This window comes from Netta rufina (assembly GCF_964035555.1).
Source record: "Netta rufina genome assembly, chromosome: 1".
Lineage (NCBI taxonomy): Eukaryota > Metazoa > Chordata > Aves > Anseriformes > Anatidae > Netta > Netta rufina.
The window spans coordinates 140,428,630-140,441,410 of record NC_140123.1 but is presented as its reverse complement, the minus strand read 5'-3'; the positions used below and the strand labels follow the sequence as shown (position 1 = coordinate 140,441,410).

The following is a 12,781-nucleotide window of genomic DNA, read 5'->3' as shown; positions in this document are numbered from 1 at the left end:
CTCTATTAGTGGCATTCTCCAGATTCTCAGAATGCCAGGTGAGAATCTCAAATAATGTATTAGAAGACATAATTAAATATATCCTCACTGAAGGAAGTGTTTAACTAAGTGAGCCACTGAAAGGAGCTGACAGTGTGTTTAAATTGTGCTGGTGGAAGCCTGAAGATGACAAGCTTCAAAACACTGCAGGAGGGAGAGGAGGTCACCTCCCCATGTGCTCTCAACCAGCATGAAGTCCTGTCGGGTCTGCATGGGGCCATATGCTCTGCCTTCCTCGGCTTTGCTTTGAGTACTAGGAGAGGCCTTACTGCTTTTGCAATGTCTTCTTCTTCCTCTGTGATCCTCTGCTACTGCTTCAGTCAAGATACAAGACAACCTTCAAAGCGTTTAGCCTCACAGGTGAAACCACCAAGCATGATTCTTCCTATTAAAGAGATGGGGAGCTGACACAGAACTGAATAATTCACACTTTTTTTTTTTTTTTTTTTTTAATTCAGGAAATATGCAGCACACTTAGACACTTTAACTTCACTGTGTTTGTCATGGCCTCCAGATCATCCCCAGTGACTCAGTTTTTCTTAGGCACTTCCTAGAAATTATGTACAGCGCAACTTTGCCAACTTTGGAAACACAGGCAATGCACAGGGAAGGAAATTCTCTGAGAGCTGCCTCAGGTGGGAATTCATTCCTATCAGCTCCACTGGGTTTTCTAGTGGGGGAAAATGTATAGGTCAGAGAAGCAGGAATGTATTTTGGTGAAAAAAAAATGCTTGTTATTCTCAGCCTAGCAGCAATGCTTGAAATCAATCAAAATTTCCAGGACCTTCTTGAAGGCATTTCTTTACCTACAAGTAATATTCATAACACTTTCAAATAACTGTACCCTCAAACTATACTTGTAACAGTGAGACTTCACTGAAATTGAAGTACACACACAATTGAAAGTACACACACCTCACGTAAAATACTCCTACATGTATTCTAATTTGCACTTTTGTATTAGAATGCAGTTACCTTAGATTTATATACTAATGAAAAATAATTATATATTTTGAACTGCAATGAATTTCATATTTGGTTTTAGTATTTATTGATAAAAGGAGGTTAAGAAGAAACAATACTTACATGCAGGCAATTCCTAGTTCTTTTTCTCTCTCAGTACAGAAAATGTAATCTTTGCAACACTAGGGGAAAAAAAATAAAACCACCTTTCAGATAAATAGCATTTCCCTCTTTCCTTCTGCAGAGCACCCTTGTTAGCGTACTCCCATCCCTGCTAGCCTTCCTCATGCTTGGTATCACCAGCTTGCGCAAGCAGGGTGTCTCAGCTGGCCTGCAACTCCCTGTCCATGTCCATGCACACCTCCCTGCCATCACACCCAGCCCCTGCTAGTAATGGAAGTAACGCAATGCACTGGGTATGAGCACTGAGTGAAGATCATGTCAACGACTAGCTCTACGACAACAGCTTTGTTTCTTGACTCATCCTGGGGAGCAGGAGGACTGCTGCCTGAACACATGCTCTGGTGCTGCGTGACGGGCAGCTTGTTTCACACAGGAGAAGTAAGTCAGGTGCACGCTCACCCTCAGGCCCTCCATGAAGGCTGCTCATTGCCACAGGAACCTCCCAAAACATGGGCAGGCACCAGCCCTGAGAGGTGCCTTCCTCAGGGAGCGAGGAGGAAGGGTGCTTCCCTGCCTTCGCCCCACGGGGGACTTGCTTGCTTGCTTTTGTTTTGATGTAATTGGATCTCATTGCTAATTTAATTTTCATCAGCTCAGCATGTGCGCCCAAAGCAGAGAACAGACAGGGTTACACATTAAACAAAAACATCTTTTTTACAGCCCCTGTTACAAGGGATGGGAAGAACCAACTCATGTGCAACCTCACCTTGCCACATGGCTGGGCAAATGTCACACGCTTACACATACCTACCAACACCTCACCTTCCCTATGTACTAGAAATAGCTGCTGGAAGGTAAACACCACACCTGTGAGCAAAACCCAAACCTGTTTAACTACCATTTCTTCCTTCTCCTCAACCCCCCTCCTGCTGCTCCTTTTCTTCACGTCCACTTTCCCTCCCCAGGAGCTTAATGGCTCTGGGTAGGTTAAGAAAGTCTGACCTAGAAGGTAAAAATAACTGTTAACTCAGCAGAAACGAAAAGTGGAGTCTCTCTTCTCTCCCTGAGCCTATAAGGAACCAACCAAAACCTTTCCCCAAGTCACCGCAGGAAAGAGATTATGATTGTTTCTAAACCTTTTCAGCCACAAAGCAGGAGATGAAACACTGTAATGACAAGTTGTCGACACCCTGCAAGCAGCGGGTCTCTCACTTGTGATACCAATCCTTCGCCTGCAGCAGGGCGCACGGGAGGCAGCACCTGCACCACAGGCGAGGATAGCACTTGCAATGCCCACATTTCCCTATTTCTCCAAAGGCAAATCCCCCCCCATGAACAGCCAGGTCTTGAATGTCTTGATGGGAGAAAGCCTTCCCTAACTTTAGGATGTAAAACAGAGAGTAAACGTGTTTTGAAACACAGGATCATAAGAAGAAAAAAAAAAAAAAAAAAGAACAAAAATAACCACACACATAATAGTTCTTAGGAATATTTTTTAAAATGCAAAACAAAGGTAATTGGAACAGTTAAGAGGAGGTGAAATCTCACTCCCATCAGGAATTACGTTCTATTTTGCTGTGATGAAGCATTCAGAACTACTGAACTAGCTTCAGCAATTCCATGGAGCCAAGCAAAACATAGGCTAACAAAAGTGTTTTGATTTGTTCAAATCAACTGCTTAAGCTAATATTTTTGTAACATTTCAAAGTACTCATTGATAGCTGATCATTACTGACTTGCAGGCTTGAGGGGTTTGGTGTTTCAGCACCTCAATAACAACCAGCACCTGTGCTGAGCTGAGGCAAGGAGGTTCATCTACCTGATTCTTCAATACTTGTATTAGCCAATCACCTCGATTTAATACAGCTGACACAAAAGGATGCATAAAGAAAAAGCTTTATGAATACAAAAACATGATCAATAAAAAAAAAAGTTTTTGAGAAAGTTTTGAGAAAATTCTAGTTACAGATAAAGATTACAACGGGGGGGGGGTTAAAGCAGAAAGCAAAACAGCCTAACCCAAACTGCAGGACACTCACCACGTACGCTGCAGCTGAAGCTCTAGGCCCACAGCATTACTACTGCTCTCAGGGAAGAAAGAAACTACATTTGAACTCACACACATTTCTAAAGTGCAGTCACAGGCAACCCTATTTATAGCACCCAGTGATTTACGTCACGGTGTAATCACTACTTGACGTGATAAGCAGGCGTTGGCTGACTCAATCTTTATTTGTGCAATGAGTTTTCAACGTACCTTCCTGATGATCTTGGTCTTCAAAAGACATAACTTCACACAGAGATGCTTTCCCACCCCTGCCATAGGGAAGCAAAGATTTTTGCTTCTCCCCCATTCAAGCCAGCATTCGGGCTTGGGAAACAGACTGGGATCACAGACGTGACAGCCAGCAGCTACTCATGATCATGGGACCTTCCTTACCAAAACACAGACCTGCTTCCACTGAGCTGCACAAGAATAATTTTATCTACTTGAAAGGATTGGACTTCTGTTAAACTCATGGTCTCGTATTTCTAATAGTTGAAAATAGTTACTGGTGAAAAGAAAGTGCATCTACCCAAGTGACAGCAGTTTTAAATAAAAGCACCACTTCAATTGCTATCTTGCTTCCTGTATTTCTATGCACCCAGAAAATCAATTGCAACAATTTTAAGAACTTTTCCCTTAAAGGTTGCCAGAGTTACAGCTGAGGTTGTTGTATTATTTAAGCTCTGGCATTCAGAGTTCTGGAGCAGTATCAAGCAAGTGTGTACACCTTAAGTGGTTCCCAAGACAGCAGCTGTTATGCTTGCATTGAAGCAGGAGGAACAGCAGTAATGAGTGAGGTGAACCTAAGGGCACATATCTTGTAACTTGCAAAAATACAATGGCTACTTTACAATAGCACAAAATCTGTTTTCCCAAACTTTCCGTTAATTAAAACATACTGGTTTTAGCCTGGTTTAATAAACTAGTGGACCTTGAAATAACATAATTGAGTTCCTTGTTCTGTCTCTGCCTCCTCCAGCATAAAGCCAGAATTACACTGATGACTTTTCAGGCCAAAGTCATTTTCAAGTTAATCAAGTTAGCACATACATCTCAGTCCAGCACCAACCTCCAAGATTTTTGTCCAAATATTCCAAGGAGCACTCATAACAACATAGTAAAAATCTGAAGGACCTGGATAAGAGCCCATGGTATATTTCCCTCTCTGTGCCCATCCTTACCAGGAACTCCTATCTTCTGAAAAAGATGACTTTAAACTTCTGCCTAAAGCAACAATCCTCAAATCTGATCCTCATATGGAGATTTAGTATCTGATGCTGTGCTGTATCGTACTGATACTTTAAAAGGACTCTATCCACGTACAGAGCATCTACTTCACCCCAGGTTTCTCAGAGATGTTTGAGTCATTAGCAATAGCTAAGGGCACAAACGTTGTTTTTAATAGTGAATGTGTGTTTTGCAGACCAGGCTGCATCTGATTAATAATTCCTTGGTGCAACACTACTGGGAAGACAGCAGTCAACGCAGCATGACAGTGTCTTAAATAAAGCAGGGTGTTACAAGGTGCAAGGCAGCACTCCACACATTTGCTGTCAAAGAATCACAGCATTTCAGCTGCTGGAAGAAGCAGATTGCCATTGTTTTATGAAGAAAAAGAAAATCACAGATGGGAGAAACCGACTGGAAACCACCTTCCCCTCAAAAAGAAATTGCCAGCTATTATCTTTTGCAGAGAGGGTACATGTAGTATTGAACTGAAGACAGAATCACGCTTCAAAGGTCAAAACAAGTATAGTCTTTCTTTACAAAACAGCTTCAAAAGGAAGCTGGGGATGAAGTTTGTCTGCGCACAGCCACACAGAGATTTACATAGGAAAAAAAAACAACCCACACACTTACATAAAAGGCTTTGGAGAGTTTCATTTTCTATTCAGCTGGATAGGGAGTGAACAAGCTCACTCACACACTCATTTTTAATCATCCTCATGCTGACAGTAGCCAGTCACTACTTCTGTTATCAGAGCCCCACAGCTTGTATTTTCAGGCTATGAAGTGCTAAGGCACAGGGTATGAAATCTCCTCTGATTAAAAAGGTACTGTGATACTGCCTAGCATGACACACCAACTGCTACAGATTCAAAGTTTGGCCTCAATCAGGATGTTACTCATTTCATGGAGGGAGAGGAAAAAGTAATAATCCATAAACATACAAACAAAGCGTAAGGATTTCCTAAGATTAGCTAGTAGTCTGGCTCAGTCTCATTTTCTCTCAGCTCATCAGTTCCCTCCCGGGAACAAACAAGGAAGAAAGGCAAGTCTTTGCATTCAGAAACTCACAATTTGCTAAAAGGCGACAGTTATTAAAGAGACAGAAAGAGAGAGAAGCTGCACTTAGGTGCAACTCGCCACTGACCACTTGTGCAAACGCCGCATGCCTGGGACTCACACTGCAGCCTCGGAGGTGCTGCCCCTGCCGCTGCCCACTCAGTATGAGTGGCTGAGGTCTCTCCAGAGGCACTAAGAAGACAGCTGCCCAAAAGGACAAATCACTGGAAAAATAGAGGGGAAACAGGTTCAGCTTAGCAATTCCGCTGTGCATTATGCAATCTATTGGACTTGCTAAGCACTGACCTCTTAAAAACGTGGTTTCCCATTGCTGCGCGAGTGAGAGAAGTACATCTCCACTGGAGTTCATCCACTGCTTTCAAACACAGGAACTTTCTAAACACAAGTAATATCAAAAAGAAATCTTCCATACAGTAAACAGAAACTTCACACTCAAGATGCCCAGACAACCTCCACGCTAAATTCTACTGTCAAACACAGTTTGAGGATGGATCTCACCAGGCACCAGCAGCCACCTTGGACCCTATGGGAGGCAGATGGCAAAAATGTGTTGGGACTGAGGAGAAAAAAAAGTCGAAAAACTCCCCACAAACCAGTAGGGCAGGAGCCCCTGGGGTGCTTAGGAACAGAGAATTCAGGAAAGGAAGAATAATGCGAAAGCCAAGGCTAGAGGCAGAGGAAGGAGAAGAGAGCAAACACTAGGTTTTTACTTAATCATTTATTTTTAGAGGTGACAGTTATGATACTCCCATTTTCTCCACAAATTTATGCTACCCCTCAATACTGAATCTGGCATTCAACATTTCAGATGCATTTAGTTCTTTTCTACTTCATTTCTTTAGTCACATCCAACACTTTCTTCCAACAAGTTGTACGTACAAGTTGCTTCTTGCTTCATAGCTGAACCATCCCAAAGGCTGAGCAGTCTTTCACATTTTACCAAACCTGTGGTTATTTGCAGTTGTATTTTCTTATGAGTTACTCTCTTTGGAAGATCATTATGATATTATTCCAATTCTATGAGAGATCCCATACCCTCCTCTCTTACAAGGCCAATTCTGCACTGGTGTTTTCCATTTTAAGGTAAATCCAATTGAAAGTAATTAAAATGTAGAAATCGATTTGATATAGCAACAGAGAGTGCAGAATTAGGAAGAAGCTGCAGCAGGTCAATCCAGTGACAGGGCAGGCGGCAACAGGACAATTCAGTCAATCTGAATTGATCCAACGGTTCCATATTAACATATAAAATAGCATATTCAACCAGCTTATATACTGAACTTTATCAAGTTGTTTACTAACATACAGCAAGAGTTTACCTGGTAATCACCTAATTCTGTTAAAAATTTAAAATTTTAGTGTTTCAAGGAAAGCTAGGCAATTCATAACTTAGTGAACCTGTTCAACATACTTCAAATCAAGTTGAAGTTTGACATCAGCCTAATTTGAAGAAATGACGACACACTGGCACAACACAGTGAGGCAGCACAGACTGCCCTCCATCAATACATCATTTCCCAGTACTAGCCTGGGCCTTTCCCAGCTCACTGGCCTCGTTCAAGACCCTCAACCTCTCTATGAGCATTTTCTCCCTAGCAAAACACAGATAATGGTGACAGCCCTCTAAATAAAATATGAGGGCAGGTGATGAGGAGAAGTCTAAGAGCCAGGTACTGTTACTAGCACATTCAGTGCCTACCAATACCCTTGGTCGGTGTGAGAGGGCTGACGGTAGTTTCCAAAGAATCAAGATCAAGGTTTGAAAAACACCATACGTACCAAAAGAGCCTCAGCAGCAATCACTGTGAGACCTTTATGTGGGGGCCTCTGTATTTCATACGGGCAAGGGGACAGACAGCTTCTTGAGGATACAGCCAAGAGGAAAAGGTTACCTCTAAGCCAAACAGGCTCATCTACAAATCTCTGAGACATAGGAATAGACTTGACAGTATGCATATATATATATATATACACACACACACACACACACAAGTACACCTCTTTTTTTTTTTTTTTTTTCAAATAGTTATTTTTGATCTCAGTAACTTCCTACTCAGAATTCAATTCTTCTGAGCAGTTTGGAAGAACTAGAGAACTCTGCTAAGAAAAGGAAGTACCATAAAAATACTATACGCATTGTTTCAAAGCTCCTTATCTCAAAAATTTGTGACAGGTTTTGAGATTCTCATTTGAAAGTCAATAAAAGACAGTAAAGGAAAAAATGGATTTCAGTGGGGATTCTCCAAGTTCCACCTTGCTAATGTTATTTTGCTCTTCGCAGCCCTGGACATGAGCACAGTTAATGAATAATGACTGTGCAAACAAAATATCAGATAATGATGGGGGGATGGAAGGATGAAATAATTGTGTGGGTGGTTCAGATTGGACTTGCCATCAATTGGAAAAATCGATGCTCCCTTAATTATAAGAAAAAGGCTTTGCTAAAAGAGATAAGACTGACATGACAATCAAAACATTATACTTTTTGGATTTAAATGTAGGGAAATGCAAAGTTTATGAGTTTTGTTTGTTTGTTTTTAAATATAGCTCTTTGTCAAAAATTACATCCAGATGTGTGTGTAAAACTTCACCTCACTTCAAAGCTGTTACAGCAGAGATTTGTTCAGATAGCATATGCGCTTGCTTTTTTCACTCTCTGGGAATATTGCTTACTACAAGTAGTACTGCTTCCTACAAGTTATATGACATCTTTCATTTCCCTTCTAGTATGAGCTCAAGTCAGTAGGAGTTACGGCCACTTGAAGAATCAGTTCAATAACCTATCAACATCACTCAAGACCCACACTAATTGGCTCCACTGAATATATTATCAAAAGAGGGCACTAGAGACTTCTCACTGTTTAATTAAGGCTGCACTGCACACTTCTTTCCCCACTCTCACTCAATTCCAGCAGTGCATGCCAAATTCTCACATGTGAGAAATAGTTAATATAAGCACATGAAATGCATTGTCCTCCATACTCCTTTAGATAGCAAGCCGAAGTAGCTTAGTAATACTCTTGTTAAAAAAAAAAATAAAAAAATCACATTATACAAAAGTTAAAAGGACATCTTACCACAAAACTTGCATGCAATTCCTTAACTACCTGATAAAGAAAAATCCCTCGCAATAGATGTTTTACTGCTACTCTATACTTCCACAGCTTTTTTCCAGTAATGAGTCATAAGACATTTACATGATCACTTCTACAATGAGATATAAACACTTCTTCAATAGTGCTATTTTATAAACAGTGTTTACTCTCCTACAATTTATAGTCACCATTTCTAAGCATTTCTCATCAGCAGGTCTCAAATAGTGTTTAGAGGATTTGTGTTGTTCATCTGAATCCGTAAATGTGACTTACAAAGTGAAAGCACAATTATATCAGGCAGAATTCATCCAGGAAACAGGAACTGTGACACTTAATCTTGCAAAATAACCAAGAGATAATTTAAAGTAAGGTATCTACAAAGAATAGTGTCTGTGCCAAGACACTGTTTGTATTGGTTTTGCAAAGAGGGGACAGAATGTTCTCCTCTAAAGAACCACAAAATAAACTTCCTGAACCAACGCGAGCTTTATTTTTGCTTGTATTTAATCCAAGTAAGCATGGCCTAGCCAGATCTGCTTCATGAATTCATGAAAGAAAACAATTCAATTAATTTGGCATTGCCTCATCCTAAGAGAGCACAGACGTACTCCTAAAAGTGAGGAGAACTGGCTACCTGAACAGATCTGGACCACAGCTGCTTTGTGAAAACAGCAATAGCCTGGAAGGTTTTTGTTGTTCTTGTTGTTGTTTTTTCCAACTCTTACTATTATTTTTTTAAACCATTTCTCCATTGCATTCTGAATGGCTGTAATCCATTCATTCCTTTTTTTCATTCCATTCTCTTGATGAATCCTAGAACAGTTTGAGAAAGTGGAGATAAGATGTGCAGCATGCTGACATTCCACAGGTAAAAGAACTTGAAGCAATCAAATATTTGTTAATTATTATTGCTATAGTGGTTTGTACTTAAGTCCTCCTTAAGACTTGGGTATTTAAAGATGTCAGACACTTGTTAAAAGATTATACTTAACAACAGCATTTCAAAAGTGCTCTACAATCCCACAGAGAAGAGTCATCCTAAAGAGACCAATAAATTCCCCCCCAAACCATGAAGGAGATATCAGGGAGAGGTGGTGATTTTACAAGAAAGATGTAAGCCCTGATAGAAGGGCAACAGAGCTACAAGTAATATCTCATGTTACTTATATTAATACAGTTTCCTAAATCTGAGTCAGATTTCTAAAAATCGTCCATCTGCAGAGGTTCAGAAGTGTTACAGTTTTGCTTTTTTTTTTTTTTTTTTAATTATCATTTTTACTGCTCTTTGAATTCTTTTATCTTCCCTGGTTTTGGCTGTACAATAATGACAGGCTTGGATTATTAGCTCAGTGATAAACAGTTTTAGTGACTGTTTACTTGTCTACTCTTGCCTTTTTCCCAGCTTCAACTTCTTGCAGGGTGAACAATGAAATCTATTTTATTTTTAGGTTCCTCCTGCCACAATGTTTAGGTTTCGAGCCATGCAAGTATCAGGTGTAATCATTTCAAAAGCAATCATTGCCACTTTTATTCTATTTTCAAATGGTTAAAAAAACAAAACAAAACAAAACACATATATTAGTCTCAGGTTTTAAAAAAGTTATTTTCATACATCCAACTTGTGTCTACTTATAAATTCAAGTGTGTAAAAGTTAACTAGCACATATATTCATATACAGAACCCCAGTTTTCCTAACTGAAAGGCACATCTCAGTAGCGTTTCTAAAATTATCCTCTTTTAAATTTAAGTAAAGAAAGATTAATATTAGAAGATTCACACTGCTAAGTCAATATCCAGTTAGTCTTAAATTTCAACAGACCCAGGATTTCTTGCTAATACTACAATAGACATATTTGTCTTTAAATACATGCATACAGTAAACAAACAATACTGAGAGAAGCATATTTTTCAGGAAGATTAATAGTATTTGAATAAAATAATCTACAGACTTTAAAAGGATGTGCATATAGGATATCACAGTGGGAAACATACACAAGGATGACAGTAGCTTGAGCACAAATTCTCTTCCCGCTCCTGCAAAGAGCGATTGTGAACGCTCTTAAAAACTGCATCAACTCTCAGATCTTTGGCAAGGACTGATGCAGCTTAAAAGATGTGTGGGAGGTATTACATGTGATTTTGGAAGAAGTACTAAGAAATATAATTTTCTTTCTTTTTTTCAAGAGGGGAGGGAAGGGGGAGGAGAAAGGTTGCTCTGAGGGGTGTTCAGAGCACAGCACTCAGTGCTCCATTCCCAGACTTCACACATTCAAATGTGACTTAGAGAGCATTTCACCTACTTGTTTCTAGGCATTTCCTTGTGGCAAGAATACCCATCATATCCCCATTCACCATGAAGAGAGTTTACATTCTCCTGCACTACCTAAAAACATTATTTTCCTTTCATCCTACCTCTGGCTTCTGAGGGGACAATGTTTCCTACAGGTGCTTAGAACAGCAGAAACTCGAGTGGGAAGAGTAATTTTACTGGTTTTTCTTGATGGCCTTTTTTTGTTCAATTTTATCACATTTCATGGAAACAGGGAAACAAAAAGGATACGCATGACTGCAGAAAAACAGAATATCCATCCTTTGCATACCTCAGCACTAGAGCCTACCAGAACACCTGCTGTCCTCTAAAGCAAAGACAGTGTAGCCCTCTTGTACAATGAGAGCTGAAACAACTGAGGCTATTGTCCCACTGTATCCTAAAAAGTCAGGTTCCTTCAGTTCTTTTTAGAAAGGCAAAGAATGCCTTACACAAACAAAGAAACTTATTCAGAAAACTTGCTAATCTTGCCTTGTGTAAATTTGTTATTATAGTTCACTTGTCTTTTGAGACCTCTAGAGATACAAAGAAAGGATCTATGATATAATTTCATGAAAAACTAAACAGAATCTCTTCACAAGAAGGATGGGGAAGCAGCATGAAGGAGCAGTCAGTAACAAGACAGTTAAGCAGAAAACTAATAGAAGAACAGTGAATTGCTACAGACTAGTTCTAGACTGTATAACTTTATAACTAGGCACTTAGCAGACCTTTCTGACCTTACAACTCTGTGAAATTACATCATCAGAAAGATCTTGATTTTTTCTGGTATATCAAGGAAAGCACAAAAGTCATACAGCCTTCTGAAATCATTTCTACAAGTAAAATGCCTCACCAATACACCCATGGACTTTTACCACACTATGGTCACTACAGTAATAAAAGTTATTTTAAGTACAGACTGTTGTAATAAATCAGTTTCAGTGCCAATAATTTTATCTTTGTAGCTGAGGAGCAGGGTGAGGGTTCCCCATCATGATGTAATCTGAGGCTGGCTCCAAGCTATATCAAAACTTGGATTCGTGAAATTTTTATCTCAAGAGAAGATAGAGCACACTACAAACGTGACCTCTGAAACACCTAAAACTTTTATCAAACTTTTTTCCACTCTCAAGCATGTCAATTCATATTGTTTATACTCCATAAAACCAGACACTCCTCATCAGTACACGCTATCCTTCCTCTAGGAATCACGTACAGACACATTATCAGAACAGCTGGATGCCAAGATTTTTGGTTCATCTCTCCATTTTTTTTTTCAAATACTATTTCTTAGCTATGCCTTTAAACTTCTCCCTGATTAGCATCACTGTTCTAAGAGCTCATCTAGTCTTCTGGGATCAAAGCACTGTACCGTAAGTGACATTTTCCAGTCCCTTCTGATATTACCCATCAAGGTAATAAAACCTCCACTCTAATTCAAAGCAACCTGTTATGCAACTCAACACCAAATGATCATTTTTCTTCTCTTTCATCACTGGTACTGACCACAGGCTTTGAACTCATTATTATCTTTTGTATGACCTATACTTTATGAATTACTGGCTTATCAGAATTTAATGTTGTTTGCTATACCCTGTTACAAGTTAAATCATCCTAGAACAAAAAATAAATCAATGCAACTATGAAAAGCAATGTTTGTAATAGCTTTTATTAGTCCAGTAGTGCAGTTGAAATAATGTATAAGCCAGCTTTTAGGAAAACTATCACATCTAATAAAAATGCAACACATGCTTTTGTCAAAAGAAGACTCAGGAATCTGAAGTCTGACTAGTCTGCAACAAGGACAAGGTAGCAATTTTCTTAGGGGCACTCTATTCATTTAGAAGAAAACACTTTGATTCCAATAGAGCATAACTACTAATTCCTTCCTATAA

The 12,781-nt window shown here is 39.5% G+C and overlaps 1 protein-coding gene across 1 annotated transcript in view; it reads right to left on the bottom strand.

The window, feature by feature from the left end:
- The window catches only part of EPS8 (EGFR pathway substrate 8, signaling adaptor), a 92,968-nt gene extending 91,814 nt beyond the window's left edge, over window positions 1–1,154 (bottom strand). The window contains exon 1 of the mRNA XM_084282557.1: window positions 1,126–1,154. The gene's annotated coding sequence lies outside the window, so the exon portion shown is untranslated. The remainder of the gene's footprint in view (window positions 1–1,125) is intronic.
- Between the last annotated feature and the right edge of the window lie 11,627 nt (window positions 1,155–12,781).